We start from the raw sequence: 19,117 nt of genomic DNA on the forward strand, positions 1-19,117 counted from the left end.
TTGTGAGGAGGAGTTTGATGTGGTCTCTTCTGGATTCTTCTTTTACCCAGCGCAGCTTGAACTTTGGCAGCGAAACAGCAGCCAGAAGTGCATCCTTGGAATCAATCATCGCAGCAAATCGAGTTTTGATTGCTCCCACGATAACCTCAGGCAGCCCAGTGGTCATTTGCCATAGGCCCTGTGTCATTACTAAGGTTTTGGCCATCAAAACTTCGAGTGTTGGTTGAAGTGTCCCAAAAAAGCAAGTGTCCTCACCCTGTAGGATGTCCAATGCAACTGTGAAAGGCTTCATAATGTAACAATATTCCTTGAGAAATTGGTATTCCCTGTCATTCATACATTTAATCTGAAGCTGTGTGCATAGGCTATTTATGTCAGTGAGGGGCATTTCTATGACACGAGCATAGGCGTTATAGAATGAGTTCCACCTTGTTGTGGGGACAATCAACTTTCTTTCACTGACCTCTTCCAGGCACTCTGATGCGATGGTGGAGCGGCTGGCCCTTGTCCACAGTCCTGAACATTTATCTGTAGCACTACGATACACAGCCCTTGATTCTGGATTAGACACCAGCCACTTAACAACCTCGTTGTTTGCAATTAGATTAAGCATCATCGGCAGTAAGCACACTATGAAGGTCTGTGAACTGCACCTCACCATCACCCTCCTCCTCCTCCCCCTCCTCCTCCAACTCCACTTGAAGTTGCTGATGCTCCTTGAAGGCTTTAACAAAGTTGCTCCCATTGTCCGTCACATATGCAGTCACTTTATTGTATGTCAGTCCATACTGAGAAAAAATGTCTTCTAGCATGTTGCAATTGCATCATATGTGTGTCTACCCCTAAATCTTTTACAAGCTATTGCAGCCTTCTTTCGTGCCAAGGTATCTGCATCAATCCAGTGCACGGTGACACCCATAAAACTTTTGTTGTTGGCACTCCATATGTCTGCTGTTGTTGACACATACTGCTGGGCTTCGAGTATTTTCTTCAGCTCCTTCTCCATGACAGCATATGCCTTGTCCAAATCTTTGGCGAATGTTTTTCTGTCAGGCAGTACATGCTGAAAAATTAAGAAGATAGCTAGATGTTAAACTCATGCTGTTTTTAAATTGGTCAGACTATATTCGCATATCCGTAAAAAAAAAAAAATAATAATAATAATAACAGGGGTGATAGAAAAAAAAATCCTGAGCCTGAACTTTTTGTCCTTTTAAAGTGTAAGTCTGGTGTAAATTGACCCATGGTCCTGTTCAAGCTCACCACATGCAGCCCATAGAAAACAGAATGAGACAATTGAACAACATAGGCCAGGGGTGTGATTCCCTGGGACAACATTTTGATAAATAGTTCATTAAATTGAATATTCTGATGACTTTTGTAGATTTTCCATATTTTTGTAGATATGCCTCCACGCTGCCAAACACACACAAACACAACCGCATGTGAAACAGTAAATTGGCTTAGAATGGCCTATTTTACTGTCATGAGGAGGAAATATTGTAGAAAAACATTAATGTCCACACTAGTATAAATACAGGTTTGCATGGCCTCACAAAATGATGCCGTTTACAATGAGGCGGCGGCACTTATGATTCTAATGTAGGGCTGAACGATTTTTGAAAATAATCTAATTGCGATTTTTTTCCTCAACATTACGATTGCGATTTAATATGCGATTATTTGTTTTCAAGGTCCTGTTCTCATGTATTTTTCAACTACACAAGCAATAAACCAGTCTGTTTCAAGTAGATTTTCACTTGAAATAAGTAGAAAAATCTGCCAGTGGAACAAGATTTTTTTGCTTGTAATAAGAAGATAAATCTTGTCCCACTGGCAGATTTTTCTACTTATTTCAAGTGAAAATTTACTTGAAACAGGTGTTTTACAGGGGGGATGATTTGGACCGTTTTTAATTTCTGGGGGGGTGCCATCACATCCCCCCTCAACTCGAGTACTGCTCACACGGAACTCAGAACTTCTTCATAAATAACTCAAAAATCCCAGAGAGGAAAAAAACACCAGCAAGCTAAAAAACAAACCAATAAAGCTCTCAGAGTTAACAAAACGAGCCCCGCTGTTTTAACCTCTCATCCTCATGAGCTGATGGGCTGCAGGTGTGGTTTAAGGCTGACTTATGGTTCCGCGTTACACCAACGCAGGCCTTACGCCGTGGGTTACGCGAACTACGGCGTACCCTACGGCGAAAGCTCTGCGTCGATTTGACGCGGAACTATAAATCAGGCTTCACAGCGCCCGGCTCGTACTCCTCAGAGACTCTGCGCTCATATATTTCATACATTTATAAAGCCCATATATTTATAAAGCCTCACTTGGCCGAGCCCTAACGCTGAGGCCATGGTAGATTTAGATTACACGCGGACACGCAGCACGGTTGACTTTTCCCTGCCGGTTCTGCTCACTGCTCACTCGCTAACCAGTCCCCTCACAAACAGGGTCCGGCGGGCGCTACGTTCCGCCGTGCTGCGTTCCCAACGTTGTGTGCGCTACTCACCGGTATTACGGTATATGAAAAATTCATATCATAATAAAAATAAAAAACATGAGAGATTCACTTCTCCTCAACAGCACGGACTCGCTATTTAGGTTGTTATTTAAAATGATAAGAAGGTCTATACATGGCCGCATGGCCCACTCTCTATGACAACGTTAGCTTACCTTGTCGTTGCTGCTCACAGGGATTTTGCTGACAAGCTTTCTGAACGCTGGCGATTCTACCGTTGATAGGGAGTGCATGTCTTCCACAATAAATTCTGCCACCAGTCTCCTCACTTCTCTGGCTTCAAGAACCATGGCAGACCGAGAGAAACTTAACTTTTGTTGCTTTGTCTGTCCCGTATGCTGCTCGTCCTCTTTTTTCTTTCTCTTCTCCGCAGGTGCATCCCTCTCTTTCAGCTTAGTGTTAGCGTGGCACCGGTCCAGGTGTTTCTTTAAGTTACTCGTGCTATTTTTTGACGTCGAGAGTTCCCTCGGTGTCGCACACAGGTTGCATTTTACAATGACGTTCTTCTCCTTCTCTTTGAGGAACTGAAAATAATGGGCGAATGTCCATCGCGCAAACGTAGAGTCCGGCTGCGTCGTGTCTGTTGTCATCATCAGCCTCAACAGGAGAGAAAAAAAAACAACAGGAAATCGCGCTTGCTCCCGAGTCCTTTTTTCTGTTGTTGGGATGTCTCGCGTCGCGGTGTTGGTGAATTCTAACAACAGCTAAACGGGTTAAAATGCGTTGTAACGCGCGTTACTTAGATTGTAACGAGTAAAATATTACCGAAAATGTATTAGTAATGCGTTATATTACTGCGTTACAGCAAATAGTAATACATTACTGTAATTGCGTTACTTTTGTAACGCGTTACCCCCAACACTGCCTCCGAGTTACATGAATATACAGTTAAATGACTCAACTGAAGACTTCACTAGACAACAGGGCATCACAGGGAGAGAACTTCAGACCAACACAAACTACACCTAAGTAATAAAAGTGCACACTCTTGTGAAACTACATGAAAAGAAGGGAACAAAAAACATCGCTTGGGCTAAAACCCTTGGAAAAGGATGTTGAAGATGAGCTGAAAGGTTTCAAATGGTTTGTAAAGCATGTTTAAAGCAGACAGTCTGCCCCGTCCTGTCAAAGTCCTCATTCCTGAAGAGCTCGTCCTGTCAGAGACAAAACCGGCCCTTCTTAGGGCAAGTTCCCACTTCCTCCTCCTCTCTCTGGTTCACAAACCTTAAACATGGGAGAAACGTACCCACATTTATAGATTATTGACTACATTTTCAAGCCTGCATCCCTTTTATATTAAGGGTAGGACAAAAACACACCTGAATTATCATATTTTGGGGTAATTGTTTGTTCAAATCTTTACAAGACCGACTGACTTGAGGGATATAGTAAGTGTAAAATATTGAATCAAATGTTGCACTTTATTTTCACTCTCACTTTTAACTTCACGATGCGCACATTTACAAGTGGATGTCCGATATTGTCTCCAAGTGCATTTTGGGTAAAACTTGTCCACCAACGTCATCATCAGTCACTTGTCAGCAAACCAGCATCTTTACGGACTAAGTTAACATGAGTTCACTGCACATCAGCATGAAGGCGGAGCGGCAAAGCCAGAAGAAAAGGCACAAGTAGGTGAAGGAATATGTGAGGGAGTTAGCAGAGCAGTCGCTAGCTGCTCCAGGGATCAGCAGACCTGCTGCCTGACCAGCAGCCCCCTCCTCACCGGCGCTGGACACTGGAAATGGAAGCAGCAGCAGGTCTGGTCCCGCTGCAGACCGCCGTGATGAAAACCTCCTCTGGGATGTTTCTGACTCAGTCAGCCTGTAGTACTTCATGTTGGTGAACATGTGGGCCGCTGTGCCACTTCTGCTAAACTTTACAGCTGCTGATGCAGAAACTGAGCTGAAATAGTTCAAGCGAGTGTCAAAATGATGCTGTCGCCATCCGTGGTGCTGAACTGCTTTGACTTTGTGTTTTATTATTAGTGACCACGTAACCTCATGTTTTTAATGTTCTCTTGGTTTGTTATACTTCATTTCTGATTGGTGACATAGTCTATCTCCATGGTAACAAAGTCAATCTCCATGGTGACATAGTCGATCTCCATGGTGACAAAGTCGATCTCCATGGTGACAAAGTCGATCTCCATGGTGACATAGTCGATCTCCATGGTGACATATTTGCTCTCCATGGTGGCGAAACTTGTAAGCCCCGCTGTTGTTAAATTATTTAATGGTAAGTGTTTAAGAGACTGTGAGGTGATGGTGGAGCATCAGCCCCTTCTCATGTGCTGTTGAGTGGCAGCAGCCAATCAGGACTGACTGCACATGCAGTGAACCTGCTGTGTTGGAAAGTCCCTGGGAGGAGATGAGAAGGAGACCGGAGCAGAAATATTAGTTTTAGTTTAATTTTACCAGTTTGATTATTAGTTAGTAGTAGTATTAGTTCTGGTTCACCTGTGTGCATGTATTTCTAAAAGTAAGTACATGTTTTACCTGTATTCCTGTTTAAAGTGTTATTATATTGCCACATTGGGTGATCATTTGGAGGCAGATTGTTGAAATTATTTTGGATAAATGTTACACAAACCTGTTTATTTAGTTATAGTTATATTACCAAGAAAGGTTTAAACAGCAGGACAGAGTTATGATACTTTGGTGTTATTTTAAGAGTATTATTTAGTATAGATGTTTATTGCAGATAGCCTAACTGTTCTCTATGGATCTGTTATTTTGTTCTGTAAACCACACACTCCTTCAGCCTAATAAACTGGTAAAAGGGAAGTTCTGCCTCCCTTGTGTTTGGTCAACACCCCTTGGCCACGGCTATCATACCTGGGGGGTATTCCAAGAAGGAGGTTGAACAAACACTGAGTCTCATCTTGAGGTTACTTGAACCCATGACGACTAAACCCCCTCAGTCGGTTCCAACACACCGGTTATGAATTAACTCAACTAACCCAGAGTTGGTTAACCCAGAGTTGTGCGAGTTCCCGGTGAATCTATAAAGACATCATCTATCGAGGGTTGAAAAATGGAGCAAGTCCTCCTGATCAAACCGTGATACAAGGAGCTTGGTCATCAACACAACTATCCAGACTTTGATGACAAGGTGGTGACGACCGTTAATTAGAATCAGGTGTGTTGATGCAGGGAGACATCTGAAACATGCAGACTGCTGCCCCCGAGGACCAACTTTGGACACCCCTGTATTAAATGAATGAAGCAAACAATGGGAATATGAATTGAAAAAATAAAAATAAAAAAAAGTGAAAACTCTGTCAAGTGTATTTCTTTAATTGAAATGATTGAGACAGATTTGATCATGCACTCTGTGACTATCATTTTGACCCGGGTTCTGCTGTGAGCCACGTTGAAACGTTTGCGCTCCAGCATCCGGATCGGGGTACGGGGTAATGAGAGTGGGGGCGCAGATATCCTCTATCCCCCAGGAGATAGCCAGCAAATTCTCCTGCAATTGCACATATACCACAAAGTTAGATACATGAATATTTGCAAAACTGAACAATATAATATTAGTAATATAACGCACTCTGTAGAAATGTGGTGCTCAAATCTTATTCCCTACATCCTGCATCATGCACAGAGCCTGGCCATCTCGCCTCCATGTTTGATATTAGATTTGCAGCATCGCATCATCTGGCAATTGAAAAAATACATTTTCAAACATCATTAAGAGAGCGCTCAAAAATAAAAGCAGCTTACGGTTCCATTATACCAACTTGGACATTGATGCTGTGGAAACCTTTCCTGTTAACAAAGTCAGCCTCATTTTGGGATGGTGCTGTAATTGGCACAAGATCTCGGATCGCTTGTTTTGTACCGTTTCAGAGCGCGATTGCTATGTTCACATGTACCAAACGTTCCGATCTTTAGGGGGAAACGTTCCCTGTTCGGAACAACTGCTTGAAACGGGACAGGTGTGAAAGCACCCTTAATGACCCTCGTAGGTTTGTGGCCAGGAAAATGAATAAAGTTGTGCATGAAGCGCTTTAGCGCAAGGCACACTTTACGCACCGACTGACAGGCAGTTGCTTTCCCGATATGTTCAACGTCTCCAATACTGTACAGAAACTCCCACATGCAAAAAAACGGAGAGCGATGCACATTGTTTGCAGGAAAAGAGGGCAGACCCACGATGCGTAAACATTAAAAACATTAACAATGGTTAAAGTTAAAACAATTTTTAATGGTTAAACATTAAAAATGGTTGAATTGTAACAGTGGTGTCGCTTTCATTTATTCTAACATTATTAGCTGATTATATGTATAGTGGGCTGGCATCAGTATTTGATTTTAGAATTAATTTTGAGTGTATTTCTCACAGACTATGAGCTGAGGAATATTGAAAATTTTGAGTGTATTTCTCCCAAACTATAAGCTGTGGAATATTACTTTTTTAAAGATAATATTAAGATAATTTAAGGCAACTGTAAGTGTAATTTTTATTTTATATAAACTTAAAACATTTAAAAATATCACTAAAATATTTTTGGGTAATCAGTTTAAAAAAAAACTTGAGTTCTGTGAACTTATTAGAGTTTACAGTGTATGGATGGAGAAGGTTACTCAAATACATCAGGGATTCTGCTGAAAAACTGTAGCGCTCTCACAAATTCTGCTGAAATCTCATCAGGGAAAGATAAAATGTCATATCGTGGTCTTATCACCCTCTCACGGTGAATTACACGGACAATTTGGGCTTCTATGTGTAACAAGCAGCAGCCCTCCTGAACTTGTGCTTAAATACCTGAACATAACTAGTAGGCGGGTGCAGATATGAAAAAAAAGCACCTTACCCCAAAAAAATTGCAACAAAAGGTTTTTCAACAGTTTTCTGTAGCATTAGGTGTCCTTAATAACATACTAAAAGTCTGCCAAAGTCTGACCACTAAAAAGGTGTCATTTTCAAGATGGCGTCCCAGATGGTCAAAATCACCCTAAAATGTGTATAGCTCCTTTATTATATACCCTAGACAAGTAATTTTGGTGTCTAATCCTATGTTTATGAGGCCTGGGAATCCACTGGTCTTGTCCAAACTGCAGAGATACACTTACATAATTATGAAATCCAATATTTTGTATTTGCCCTATTAAAACCATCTGAAAAGGTCACCCATTTCAGGTGAGGAGTATCAGTTAATTATTGACAGGTTGTGGATAGCTCTGTGGATCAAATTTGTCCTAAACTAAATACATTTTTAGACTTTTTCCTATACATAAAATAAATATTTTTTTCTAGGCTGAAACAATCCCACCAACTGAACAGTATGTCCTTGATGGTGGCTCCCTGATTCATCGCTTGCCATGGAAGAGGGGTGACAGTTATGTCATATGCAGACTTTACGATAAAGCATTATGGTAAAGCAACTGTTGTCTTTGATGGTTATAGTGAAGGTCCTTCTATCAAAGACAATACACATCAGCGGCGCGGGCAACATGCACACCCGGTTATTAGCTTGGATGCAAATACTGAGTTTGTGGGAAGAAAGGATGACTTCCTATCCAGATCCAGTAACAAACAAGGGCTTATTCTTGTCCCTGAGGAACTGCAGAAGAAGGGCTGTACTGTCATCAATGCACCAGGGGATGCAGATGTGGACATTGTCAAGGCTGCAGTCCAAGCGTCACAACATCAGCCCACAACCTTGATAGGGGAAGATACAGATTTACTTGTTCTTCTTCTCTACTATGGTGAGACGAGCAATAGAGGCCTTTATTTTCATTCAGATAAGTCAAAAGTACCCAAGGTGTATGACATCAGCGAGATGCAAAAGGTCCTGGGTAAAGACTTGTGTTGTCTGTTGATGTTTGTTCATGCCTTCACAGGCTGATACAACATCACGCATTTTTGGTGTTGGGAAGAAAACTGCTTTCCAGAAACTTGTGAATGGGGAAACGACCATCCAGGCATGTGCGAATGGATTTGCACTACCAAAGCAAGCAAAAGCTGCCATAGAGGACCTTGGGAGCAAGGCGATGGCAGTCATGTTTGGTGGCAAGAATACCGATGCACTTGCATCTTTGCGCTACAATCTTATCAGCAAGAAAATTGTGTCTGCGAAGGCATTTGTTACCCCAGAACATCTCCCTCCTACAGAGTCCTCAACGAAATATCATTGCCAAATAGTTTATTACCAGATCATGGTGTGGACTGAAATGGATAGTGATATGAATCCTGTTGATTGGGGATGGAAATTGGAGGACAATCGTTTTCTGCCAGTTATGACAAAAAAAGCTGCTGTCCCAGAGAGCCTCTTGCAGATGGTCCACTGTAATTGCACAACTGCTTGCCGTACACATCGTTGTAGTTGTAGAAGATATGGACTGCCCTGCATGCCTGCCTGTGGATCATGCCAAGTGGAAAATTGTGAGAATCCACATAATCAAGCATTATGGGAGGAAGAGTGTGATGATGACTAATTGTTACTCCGGAGTGGAAAAAAGGAATAGAAAAAATATAAGTAAGACGGTAAAAAAAAAAATCACAAAAAAACTAAAAAAGAAAAAAAACACAAAAAAAAATAAAATAAATAAAAATAAAATAAAAAAGGGGCTAGCGGTACTGAGCCTTCACGTGGCAGCCCTGTTTAGACTAATTTCACAGTACCACGTAGTAATAATTGATTTATTCCTCATTAGTATAAAAATTAATCTCCAGAAATCACCAGGAAATGTGAATTGAGAGAAACTTCATTTCCCCATGCATTGTGACATCTTTTTTTATGGCATGTGGAAAAAGGAGATTATGTTTGAAATGTTTTTCTTTGTTTTTTTTCATGTCTATGTACTGCATATTTCATTACATATTCGCTTATAGTCAATTGTTTTTATACATAATTGTACTTGGATTACTTCACTATGATTTGTATATGCTTATTTTAATTCTAGATAATCAAATCATGGGGTTAGACACCAAGATTGCTTGTCTAGGATGAATAATGAGGGAATAATGGTATTTTTAGAGACTGGCGGCGGCCATTTTGAAAATCGGACCTTTCTAGTGGTCCGACTTTGGCAGACTTTTGATATGTTATTAAGTACACTACAATAAACCATTGAGAAACCTTTTGTTGCAATTTTTTGGGGTCAAACCATAACTGCACCCGCCTATAGGTTATCTGAACAAAACCGGCATAAAGCCCACCCCCTACCAGGTTATTTTCAGAGGCCATGGTGACTTACTTAACCTGACCATTTTGGAACAGAAAACCCAGGTTTACCATTTACCCTGGGTTAACATACCCAGTTTAGCCACTAAACCTCCTTCTTGGATTAATACCCCCCAGGTTGTTTCTGTTTAATCAGGAATTGTGGTCATCAGATAATCACCTGAACAGGGACTTGAACCCTGGACCCTCAGATTAAAAGTCTGATGCTCTTCCAGCTGAGCTACTCAGGTCCTATTCAGAGTGTTTTCTTTCTTCTTTTCTTCATGTCTTTAGATACATGTGATGTCATTGATGATGTCACAAGGAATAGTGTTCATGTGGTTATAGCTAGCAATCATTAAAGTCAGGCAGGGTCACCAGGAGAAAAATAAAAATAATGTTTTAGAGGAGGAAGATTTTTTATCATAATGCACTTCGAGAAAAAAGTCCAAATGTCGAGCAAAAATGTTGAGGGAAAAGGGCCCTGTGGCTTAGTGGTCAAAGCATCTGTCTCGTAAACAGGAGATCCTGGGTTCAACTCCCAGCAGAGCCTTTAAACTCACAACAGTAAGGATGTAACTCAGGTTAAGTTTAAAACCAAAGAATTGCTTTGGATCAAGTCTTCACCTTCTCCTCTCACACGGTGATTGAGTTATGAGAGTTCAACAGAGCAACATTATCTTTGAGCTGCCAGTGTTGAGATGGAATACACAGACATTTGTAGTGCATATGAAAATATGTTATTCTAACATAAGTGCATCAAAATTACATTTGTGTAATTGTCCTACGCACGTGTGAATTGTTCTGTGCATTTGTGAATGTTGTCCTGTGAAGGGTGGTGTTCCTTCTCCGGGTGGTGGAGAAGTCCTGCCTCAGGTGGAGGAGTTCAAGTATCTCGTTGTTCACGAGTGAGGGAACGATGGAGCATGAGATTGACAGATGGATCGGTGCAGCGGTCGCTGTACCGGACCGTCGTGGACCCGCTGTGGTTATAGAGCCTTCAGATAGTTAGATCTGGTCTCCTAACTCACATTCATTCTTTACAGGTCACTGTGGTTTAGCTACCCTCACGGAGGGTACGGAGTTCAATAATACACACAATATTTCTTCATCTTTCATCATCACGAATTGGAGGAGTACCATGTGGCACAAGTGAAGAACAGCAAAGCATTAAAGTCATAAAACCGACTTGAATATAATTGATATAATTGGTGTAATTGATCACATACTGGCAGAATTGAAGCCTGAATTATAATTCTGGTTCCAGCAAAAATCAGACCAGCTTAAAGTCTTGAGTTATTCAAATCTAATGACGAAATATGATCTTTGCTGGAACACACAAGACCTGCTTTAACTGAACCCTTTTCAGGGCAGGTAACCATATATGGTAAGTATAAAAGTTACCATCCTTCATAGCTCTGTTACTTCACATAAAGCCAGGACAGTAGTGGAACAGGTTTGTGTACTAAATATATCACAGTGAGGTGAAATAAAGCTGCTCCAGAGGTAGAATGAACTTGTTGTGTCAACAGGGTTTTTATAACAAGTTGAAGACGTGTGTTGAGGGCCCTGTGGCTTAGTTGGTCAAAGCATCTGTCTTGTAAACAGGAGATCCTGGGTTCAAATCCCAGCAGAGCCTTTAAACTGAGAATTAAGAATATGTAATGATAAAAAACACAGGCTTTGTGGAAAAATATATATAATGTCTTGTCTTCCACAAGGTTGGTTAAAGATGTCACCTTCTCCCCTGTTTGGTACGCTAATGCTTAGTACATTTAGCCTCTCAATTCAGTGTTATTTTGTTCTTTACTGCCTTGTTTTGTCTGCAGAAAATAAAAGGCTTCCAGAGCTGGGCCTTAAAGTGGAAATGAAGGCTTCCCATGTTTATATAGGACTGTGCAGCCGAATACATAGGCCAGTTTCATTTCAGTTGAATGTTACATGCTGGGATTGTCCTGACATCAACCACATTATCTGGATGTTTTCATTTAACTGTGACAAATTCAGTTTATTTTCCCACTTTAAACCTGAAACTTTGACAGCCCTAATAAATACACATACTTTGATCTACTTTGAAATCATGTTTCTATAGTTTGCCGTCTTGATTAGATTTGTGTTGAGGGGATAAGCTCTGCGACCAACACTCAGACTCTAACGCTGGGGGAGCTAAATAACAGGCTGGCAGCGGTTTTTGAACTCATTGGCACGATGGAAAAGACCTTGGAGAAGTTGGAAGCTCGGCTTGGCGGAGATTGACCAGAAATTGGTCTGTTTGGAGTCGCCATTGATGAACCAGAGACTTAAGGCAGACGGAAAATTACTGCCCGTTTTTTTAAATACCATTGTTGATTCTACAATCTGACCTTGACAGAGCAGCCTGGCCAGCTGCTCCAGTCACAATCTCCCTGGAGGAATAAAAACAAGATGCTCTTCCCCCACTAACCCTCCCCTTCCCAGGACATCTGTGGACCTGATCAGAACTGTACCAGGCCGTCTGATAACATCAAGGACAATGGCTGAGGAGTAGCTCTGGGGCAAAGTTCACAGACTTACCGCTCACACACACACATTTGCTGATAACCACAACCCCCTCATCTTCAACGCCTTCCCCGGCTCCAGCTCCCCTCTTATCAGCCCCCCTAACAGTCTCTGGGTTCGAGCGCCACGAAGGCCACGGTGCTCACTTGGATGCACCGTTTCTACAGATTTTGGAACAATCTATAATAACTGCACCAGGACTGCCTTTTTGGCACAACACTGGCCTGTCCTCGCATTGAGAAAGATTTGGTCACTTGTGTTGAGAGACGAGCTAACCAATTCCATGATTTTAGAAATTTTTGCAGGATATGAAAAGAAGAGCATCCACGTTCACTAAGAAAAGTAGTACTTTTGACAAAGTACTTGTGTGAGAAATACTGCCAGAACCAATTCAATTCAATTCAATTTTATTTATATAGCGTCTAATACAACAAAAATTGTCTATAGACGCTTTACAGAGATCCATACCCAGAACATGAACCCCCGAGCAATTATTACATAAACAATGGCAGGTAAAAACTCCCCTAGTGGGAGAAAAGCCTTAAGCCAAACAGTGGCAAGAAAAACTCCCCTTTAGGAGGGAAGAAACCTTGAGCAGAACCAGGCTCATAAGAGGGGTCAACAGCACACAGCAGGCATGTGGAAGCAGCAACGGGAAGACCAGGTTGGGGAAAGGTTGAAAAGGGGCAGATCACATGATATGTGACAAGACATTTGAGTTTAGAGGCTCTGCTGGGATTTGAACCCAGGATCTCCTGTTTACTAGACAGGCGCTTTGACCAACTAAGCCACAGGGCCTCCATGTTACAGCTCTGAAACAGCTTCATGCCACCTCACTGTGCTACGTTTAGAGCACTAACATCTGTGTACAGAGCAGAATGGATCAGCAGTCCATCAACTTAACCTCTCAGTTACGTTGTCTCCATGGTGATTCCTCCTACCAGAAACAACTGGGGCCTCACATATGAACATAACCTGCTGTGAGTCCAGTTGGACACACGTGCTGCCATGCCAGTGCTGGAATTTATTCTTTTTTCTTTCTTTTCTTTCGCCCAACAGTTCCTTTATACAAGAAAGCTACGTCTAAAAGGACACCATCATGTGATCATCTTGTCATAAGTGCATGCAGCTTGCTCAGTGCCAGTATGGGACCCGGACTAAAGGTCAATTATCACCTCTCCAAAAGGACACTAAGGTTCCTTCACTCAGGGAGGGAAATAGGGGAAGTTCAATAATACAGACAATATTTCATCATTTAAAATAGGCACATGGGTTGGTGAAATAACACAAAAAAGGGGAAAGGGTTTATGGACTACGGCTTACCAGCTGATCTCTTGGCATGAAAGAGGAACAAGATATGGGTTTTCAGCATTTACACATCATGTCGATGTTTGTCTTCAGGTAAAGGAATACAGTTTATGACAGTCTTAAATCTTTGCTACTTGGAGGAGAAAACCACCAAATGCATAAGTCACTGGGGCTCGTCCGGGAATTGAACCCGGGACCTCTCGCACCCGAAGCGAGAATCATACTACTAGACCAACGAGCCATAAAACACACAACTGGCCAACAAAAACTCACCGTCCGAACCCGGGGGACCCGCTTTCAAGCCCCCCCACCGACCGGCCACTGGAGTGAAAGAGCCAGCCCTTGGGCCTGGAGGACCAGGGCCCTGGTACCCTAAACACCCAGACGCTCCTAGCACCATGGACAGCACTCTGTCAGATGCTCAGGCGCATATTGCTTTTCACTCATGTTCTGGTTTCAGGACCACCATAAAACCACAATAAAAGCTGAACAGGGTTCCATGGTGTAATGGTTAGCACTCTGGACTTTGACTCCAGTAATCTGAGTTCAAAACTCAGTGGAACCTGTCAGTCTCCGACACAACCAGGTACAAAGGTGTCAAGGTTTTACCCACATGATGTTGTAGTATCAATCCACAAGGCTCCACCTCAAAAAACAACACAGGGAAATGGAAACATGGACACCATTAGACCTGCTTTAGGGGGCTGGAGTTACCCTAAAATGTCCACAAGAACCCTTAAATATGTGATGAATGTATCTAATATCATGAGTGTGTTCTTGAATGATGTTTAAGCAGTTTATACAGTCGTTTTCAGCTAGTGATGCTAATGATGGTCACTGATCAATACGAAGGATCATTTCCAACAGTTGTTTCCCTTCACAGTTCCAAACAAATCTGATCAATTTTAAGAGATAATCAGAAAGAAATCAGTCTTAGAAGAGATCTGCTTCATTCATATCTGAGAGAATTGTGCTGGGTCACATGATGTCATTTAAGCTGGTTAGTTAGTTGACAGAGTTGTAGGATTTTTGACACTGTCAGAAGATTTGAAAGGACGACGCCGTCCCCCAAAGTCACGGACTGTGTGGTGGAGTCACATCCTGGTTAAACTGCAGAGTGGCGCAGCGGAAGCGTGCTGGGCCCATAACCCAGAGGTGGATGGATGGAAACCATCCTCTGCTACTTAAGACTTCCTCTCATACATGACATTCCTGTGAGAGATTAACTGAAATCTATCCAGAGCTTTTTGCAAACAAGAAAGTGGATGTATGAACATACTGCACTGACTGTTGATGAAAATGTTTTTAAAAAATGAGGATGAAAATATGTCTCAAACTGATAAAGTAAAACCAACCATTTTAAAATAAAGGCTCTAAATTGTCTTGTTCTGAAGATTCTCACACACACACACACACACACGCACACACACACACACACATACACACACACACACACACACGCGGATGATTGGAAGTTTTGTGTTTATGTTAGTTAGTTGTTGTTTTGTGTAGTTTAGCCATCAGAATTTATCCAAAGTGTTGTTTTACCATCTTCTTCATACTTGTGCAAATAAATTCTGATTGATTTGAATGAGAGAAGTTGTTTGTGTTTATTTCACACACATTTGTCACAACTGCTGGTTACAAAGGTCTGTGCTCGGACTCCCTCCCCTTCACTATTATTCTGAACAATAACTTAGTTTGAGACTGATGTTGCTGTTTAGTTATCATTTTCCTGATTACATCAGGTGGTGCCCCGTTTTGATCAATTCATTTTGAAGATTCAATCTTATAAATAATCTACTTCATTAATTATTGAGCCAGTTTTAAGCAGAAGAATAAATCAGGTGTTGCATTATGGTCCTATTTTAGAACAACTGAAGCATCAGTGCATGTAACTCAAGGTTTTGTGCTGTGAGTCCAGTTGGACACACGTGCTGCCATGCCAGTGCTAGAATGTATTCTTTTTTTTTCCTTTTCTTTCGCCCAACAGTCCCTTTATACAAGAAAGCTACGTCTAAAAGGACACCATCATGTGATCATCTTGTTATAAGTGCATGCAGCTTGCTCAGTGCCAGTATGGGACCCGTAAGGTAATAAGGTCAATTATCACCTCTCCAAAAGGTTCCTTCAATAATACACACAATATTCTATCATTTAAAATAGGCACATGGGTTGGTGAAATAACACAAAAAAGGGTAAAGGGTTTATGGGTACGGCTTACCAGCTGATCTCTTGGCATGAAAGAGGAGCAAGATGTGGGTTTTCAGCATTTACACATCATGCCGATGTTTGTCTTCAGGTAAAGGAATACAGTGTATGACAGTCTTGAATCTTTGCTACTTGGAGGAGAAAACCACCAATTGCATAAATCTCGGGCTCGTCCGGGAATTGAACCCGGGACCTCGCACACCCGAAGCGAGAATCATACTACTAGACCAACGAGCCATAAAACACACAACTGGCCAACAAAAACTCCATGTCATCAGAAGCAGGTGCTGTCATTAATGACATCACCAAAGATGATGGTTCTGCAGGTTAAAAACAGCAATCAGTAAAATAAACAATAATAACAAAAGAAATCTCAATACTTTGTTAAATACCCTTTTTGGCAATGACAGAGGTCAAACGTTTTCTGTAAGTCTTCACAAGGTGATGATGAGCAGTGATGTTTTGGTGAGGATTCAGATAGTTAGATCAGGGGCCTTATGTACTAAGAGTGCGGCGCACAAAAAACGTGCGTACGCCACTTTCAACGCTCACGGTCGGATGTACAAAGAATGACGTGAACGTAGAAAGCTGCAGTCCTTCACTCACACATTAAGGCTTTTGTACGCACTTTTCTGAGGTTTTGTCCGTTGGAGACACTCACTGGTGATGCAGTGAAGTGCAGAATATGAGGAAACGTAACGTCAACAATAAGTTCACGACCACGTGAAGGACACGACAGTCCCGACATCACCAGATAAATTACACAAGAGTGGAGCTGCAACAATCTTACAATCAACCACATGATCTGAACAAACAACTAAAGGAGCTCAACGATGGAACCTGCAAATCCTGATGGAGCTTTGGCTCCGTTAGAGGAACCTGCTGATGCAGGATCAGGAGCGAGTCCTCAGGCACCACCGATCTGCTGGTCCAGGAGTAAGACTGAACCATCAACTGGTTTAGTCTGGACCTGCTGGTCCAGGACTAAGACTGAACCATCAACTGGTTTAGTCTGGACCTGCTGGTCCAGGACTAAGACTGGACCATCAGCTGGTTCAGGTACCAAGAGGATCTTCTGGATCTCTGCCCTGAACTGGACCAGCTGCTCCGGTTCAGACCAACATGATGCTTCAGCTGGAGCTGCAGGTCGGACATCTGTCTGTCGTCATGACGACCGTATGGGAGGACTACTGATAAAAGCCAGATCCTAAACATCCCATAACTGTGTCTGGACAGAAATACATTAAAATTAATTTTGAAGCAAAAACCGGTGTTGTGCCAAAAAGTGATTTCCTGCCAGAATCTGATTTCTTCTGATTTGTGGCCGCGGGAGCGCGCACAGCAGCCCGTTGAGCGAGAGCGCTAAACCGTCAGATTTCAGATTATGAAGCTCAAGAATGAGATCAAGTCATATTTAGGCAGAAACAACCTTTCATTATTTGGCCTTCAATCACTTTTTGGCACGACACCTGTCTCTCCTCCTGCGGATGAAACACTCCGAGTTACAGCAACTTTGCTCTTTATTTCTCACGTTTGCATCTCGATAATCCCGTCGGCACAAATTGTCTTTATTTCTGCAGCGGAGGAATCGGATCGTAATGCTTCATGTTTTAAATATAAATGTATTTTGTTCACATTGTTATACTTATGAGAGAGGTGATCGCGGACATCCATAATGTGTAAGACTCAATAAACGTGTACATTGGTCTTAATCCGTTAGTATATAATATGCATGACAATAAAGCAGAACGAGCCGTTTTTCATCCACCAAAAATTCTGGTGTCGGTTCTTAAAATACAAACAAGAAAAGCAGAGTGTAATGATGCACTAACGCTGCCCATAAACATTAACAAACCCGTACGATCATAACAAAACCACAACTCTTCACCGAACGCAACACAAAGCAAAGAACAGCATAATGTAGGTGTCAAACTGAATCCCAGAAGGGCCGGTGTCCTGCATGTTTTAGATGTTTCCCTGCTTTAACACACCTGATTCTAATGAATCATCGTCACCAACTTGTCATCAAAGTCTGGATAGTTCTGTTGATGACACAGTCACTTGTATCATGGTGCAATGAAGCAGGGAAACATCTAAAACCTGCAGGGACACCAGCCCTCGAGGACTGGAGTCCGACACCCCTAAATGCCCCAAAATGAATTATTTATTCCAGCTCAGAGCATTTTCTTGTTAGGATGAGCGGTTTTTAATGGATAATTATCTTCATATCATATTCAAACATATATTTGAGGGAGGAGACAAGGCGGAGTGTTGTGCTCCCGCATGTGCGCTCAAATCCACGATGATTGGGATGTACAGAGAAACCTGCGTGGATTTGGGCGTACGCACAGTTTTGTACATATGAATTTTTGCGGTCTTGTTAATTCCACGCACGGATTCACGTTGAAATCCACGCACTCTTAGTACATGAGGCCCCAGGTCTCCTAACTCACATTCACTCTTTAGAGGACACTTTGGTTTATCTACCCTCTCTGGTTATTACAAAAATAAGGAGAGATTAGAAGTTCTCCAATAGAATGACAAAACAGAGAACATTCACTAAGAGCAGGAGTACTTTTGACAAAGTACTCTGCTATAATTAAGCAATCATGTGAGAAATACTGCCAGAACCAGCAGTCAGAGATATGTGAACTTTCAGCATCTCAACACATCTGAGTTTAGAGGCTCTGCTGGGATTTGAACCCAGGATCTCCTGTTTACTAGACAGGTGCTTTGACCAACTAAAACACAGAACCTCCATCTGCAATCCAGAAGGTGAACTCTACACTCTGAAGTTGAAAATCACTCATCTTGGAGTATTCGGAGCAATCCAGGATTTCCAACCTTCCAGCTGGACTGTGATTTATAAAGCGAACATTACGCGCAGATGGCACGGTTTTATAAATCAGGATTTTTTTGTGCGCACGCCATTTTCGGCTTTTGAGCGCACGTACACTTTTAGTATGAATCCTACACACTCTTTTATAAATGAGGCCCCAGATCCTTAACAAACTACAACATCGGTTATAATTTCTGATGTTACTGCACTGCGCGTGAGATTGGGATGGTTTCCATAGAGTCTCAGGTACCTGAGATTATGTTGTACACTGCAGAATGTTAAGAAAAAATTTTCTTAACATTCTCAAACTGCTGAATGAGACGTCACAGTTTTCCAGCATTACGACCAGATGAGCAGTCTCCATGTCAGGGAAAGTAACTATTTGATGATGTTTCTCCAATATCACAAGATACTTACCTCCATTTGTCCCTCAGCTTATACAACAACTTCTAGATTACCGTCTTCATGTTTGCAGGTATATTCAGTTAGACATGTGGAAACAGCATCCTCTTAAAAAGAGACA

At 41.9% G+C, this 19,117-nt stretch overlaps 1 protein-coding gene and 8 non-coding genes across 10 annotated transcripts in view; 3 read left to right on the top strand and 6 right to left on the bottom strand.

Moving 5' to 3' along the window:
• LOC133452316 (NACHT, LRR and PYD domains-containing protein 3-like) overlaps positions 1 to 19,117 on the bottom strand; it is a 92,477-nt gene that overhangs the window by 19,666 nt on the left and 53,694 nt on the right. The gene's annotated exons all lie outside the window — the stretch shown is intronic.
• trnak-uuu (transfer RNA lysine (anticodon UUU)) lies at positions 9,877 to 9,949 on the bottom strand. Its single transcript has one exon. It is a non-coding gene; the product is annotated as a tRNA-Lys (tRNA).
• Positions 10,179 to 10,251, top strand: trnat-cgu (transfer RNA threonine (anticodon CGU)). The gene has a single exon. It is a non-coding gene; the product is annotated as a tRNA-Thr (tRNA).
• trnat-ugu (transfer RNA threonine (anticodon UGU)) lies at positions 11,264 to 11,337 on the top strand. The gene has a single exon. It is a non-coding gene; the product is annotated as a tRNA-Thr (tRNA).
• trnat-agu (transfer RNA threonine (anticodon AGU)) lies at positions 12,961 to 13,034 on the bottom strand. The gene has a single exon. It is a non-coding gene; the product is annotated as a tRNA-Thr (tRNA).
• On the bottom strand, positions 13,714 to 13,785 carry trnap-cgg (transfer RNA proline (anticodon CGG)). Its single transcript has one exon. It is a non-coding gene; the product is annotated as a tRNA-Pro (tRNA).
• On the top strand, positions 14,038 to 14,109 carry trnaq-uug (transfer RNA glutamine (anticodon UUG)). The gene has a single exon. It is a non-coding gene; the product is annotated as a tRNA-Gln (tRNA).
• trnap-cgg (transfer RNA proline (anticodon CGG)) lies at positions 15,921 to 15,992 on the bottom strand. The gene has a single exon. It is a non-coding gene; the product is annotated as a tRNA-Pro (tRNA).
• trnat-agu (transfer RNA threonine (anticodon AGU)) lies at positions 18,438 to 18,511 on the bottom strand. The gene has a single exon. It is a non-coding gene; the product is annotated as a tRNA-Thr (tRNA).

Source organism: Cololabis saira, chromosome 10 (assembly GCF_033807715.1).
Source record: "Cololabis saira isolate AMF1-May2022 chromosome 10, fColSai1.1, whole genome shotgun sequence".
Taxonomy (NCBI): domain Eukaryota; kingdom Metazoa; phylum Chordata; class Actinopteri; order Beloniformes; family Belonidae; genus Cololabis; species Cololabis saira.